Below are 3,065 nucleotides of genomic sequence, written 5' to 3' on the forward strand. Positions count from 1 at the left end.
CCAGAGAAGTCCTTCATTGTAAATAAGAATTGTGTTCTTAACTTTCCTGGTTAAATAAATGAAACATTATGAAACTACCTGCAGCACAGAGCAGTGAGACAGTAACAGTGAAGAGAAATGTGAACATGTTTGATCACGTTATATGTGAGAGTGCTGGAAAGAGTCTGGTATCAATGTATATAAAACAAGAGGAGTGTCACATAGATGAATAAATGACAATCAGTAGACCACGGCAGGTTCCACCATATTCAACATGTCAGTGAAGTGGGAGGGACTGATGATCTGAATACATCATGCTAATTAGTGGTTCAGACTGTAGAGACATTCACATTATTAAAGTTAGAGGTCCCCCTACAGTCCATGATCAGACCATCAGCTCTTTACATATTATATTCTATCCTATAGAGCTCGCGAGCTTGTAGTCCTAAAACACGGAAATGAGTCAGCATTTTCTACCTCTGGTTTGTTGACCATTGCTATAGGAGAAATGAAGGGGGGAAATAATGGGGTTTTGGGATATAAGGTCTGAAGTTGACACAGGCTTTGGAGATCTTATACGTTTTGTTCTGTGCAATAACTTAAAACCTCTCCGGGCTAGGGTCTAGTTTCCTGAATTTCTGGGAATCAGTCTTTTGGATTGCAAACAGAGGAAGATCTACAAAGGTAAGTGATTTTTTATCTATTGGTGATTTTGTGAAGCCTGTGCTGGTTGAAAAATATTTTGGGATATGGGGATTTCCTCGACAAATCGAATGGTATTTTTAGCTGTAAATCCTTTTGGAATCTGACAAACAGTTTAGATTAACAAGAGTGATTTATTTTATCGCTTTTAAATGTTTAATATTACAAATATTTGTTAATTAGGCGCCTCCTCCAATTTCCCCAGATGTTGTCCTTACTTTTTGGAATCTGACAATACAGTTAATTAGCAATCAGTGCTTTTAAATGATATAAACACATATCATCTGTTTAATATTAGAAAATTTATGAAGGGATCCAATTTCACCAAAGTTGTCCAATATTCATATGAATAGTAAAGAGAAATGGTCCCAATACTGAGCCCTGTGGTACACCTAATATCCAGGAAACTAGAGTCAATACCATCAGAATGCACACATTGTGTCCTGTCTGTCAGATAGTTCTTAAACCTTTTGCAAGACTTATTGTCCAGGCCCATTTCAGACATTTTTTTGAATGAGTAGGAATGTTCCATGGTGTTGAATGCCTTGGAAAAGTCTAGAAATATGGCAGCACAATGATATTTATGACCTAGGCAATTTAAAACATAATCTAAAACAAATATAACAGCTGAAACAGCATTGCCAAATATATTAGAGAAAACGAGATAGGAATCTCATTGGTGTACAAAACACCCCACCCAGCATATTATCGACTAAATTAATAAAATGTTGTCATGTTCTCGTCATTCTCACGCAGCTAAACTAACCATCACACAATCCCTTCTCAAAGTTGAGATATGAGACGAAAATGTCCTATTTTCCTCAAAAGTACGTATTGTCACGATCCCAAAGCTATACAATATTAGAGATATCCAGTCTATTATCTGTAATGTGGTACTTCTTGTTGATGAAATTCATGCTTATGTATACCCCATCATGGTAGATATCCCAGCTAGCACAGTGGATCTGGGGCGATTCTGCCTGAGTTAAACTCGGCCGACGTCATGTGGCCGAGGAGTCTCGGGCCGCTCTCGGCAGTATTACTTATGGCTAGGATGCGGGATTGAGCTCGGGCAGATTCCGGTGTGAGTTATCTGGCCCAAATGTATTTCTTGGTTCTTGGGCCGATTGTGGCTTCACTCTGACAGATGATTAAACGGGCTGCTTTATATCATTAACATTTCATTATTTATTTTTCCATATTTTCAAATTGTTTCTGTGATCAAAAAATATAATTAACATTGAAATGAAATTCTTTAAGAGGCCTTTGTAGTATTTAGAATGTTGATACTTTGTGGATGGAGCCTCCTGAGTGGCGCAGTGGTCTAAGACACTGCACGCCAGTGCAAACTGCATTGCTAAAGATGCTGATTCGAGACCCGTGCCGGCCGCGACTAGGAGACCAATGAGGCGACGCACAATTGTCCCAGCGTTGTCCGAATTAGAGGAGGGTTTGGCTGGCATGGATGCTCTTGTCCCATCACGCTGTAATGACTCCGGGAGCATGCATGCTGACACAGTCACCAGGTGTATGGTGATTCCTCTAACAAATGTTTTTTTCTTCTGTGGATTTGTATGTATAAAATTTATAAAATTTATAGACGGTAGACGGATTCCCCCATGTAATTGTGGAGATTCATCATTGCTAGCTGGGATATCAGAGCAGCTTCAGTCTCTAGGTTTACCCCATCATGGTAGATATATCAGAGCAGCTTCAGTCTCTAGTATACCCCATCATGGTAGATATATCAGAGCAGCTTCAGTCTCTAGGTCTACCCCATCATGGTAGATATATCAGAGCAGCTTCAGTCTCTAGGTTTACCCCATCATGGTAGATATATCAGAGCAGCTTCAGTCTCTAGGTCTACCCCATCATGGTAGATATATCAGAGCAGCTTCAGTCTCTAGGTATACCCCATCATGGTAAGATATATCAGAGCAGCTTCAGTCTCTAGGTATACCCCATCATGGTAGATATATCAGAGCAGCTTCAGTCTCTAGTTTACCCCATCATGGTAGATATATCAAGAGCAGCTTCAGTCTCTAGGTTTACCCCATCATGGTAGATATATCAGAGCAGCTTCAGTCTTCTAGGTCTACCCCATCATGGTAGATATATCAGAGCAGCTTCAGTCTCTAGTATGCCCCATCATGGTAGATATATCAGAGCAGCTTCAGTCTGTATAACCCTATGGTAGTATAACCCATCATGGTAGATATATCAGCAGCTTCAGTCTCTAGGTCTACCCCATCATGGTAGATATATCAGAGCAGCTTCAGTCTCTAGTATACCCCATCATGGTAGATATATCAGAGCAGCTTCAGTCTCTAGGTCTACCCCATCATGGTAGATATATCAGAGCAGCTTCAGTCTCTAGGTCTACC

The sequence above is a fragment of the Oncorhynchus nerka genome, linkage group LG12 (assembly GCF_034236695.1).
Source record: "Oncorhynchus nerka isolate Pitt River linkage group LG12, Oner_Uvic_2.0, whole genome shotgun sequence".
NCBI classification, from domain to species: domain Eukaryota; kingdom Metazoa; phylum Chordata; class Actinopteri; order Salmoniformes; family Salmonidae; genus Oncorhynchus; species Oncorhynchus nerka.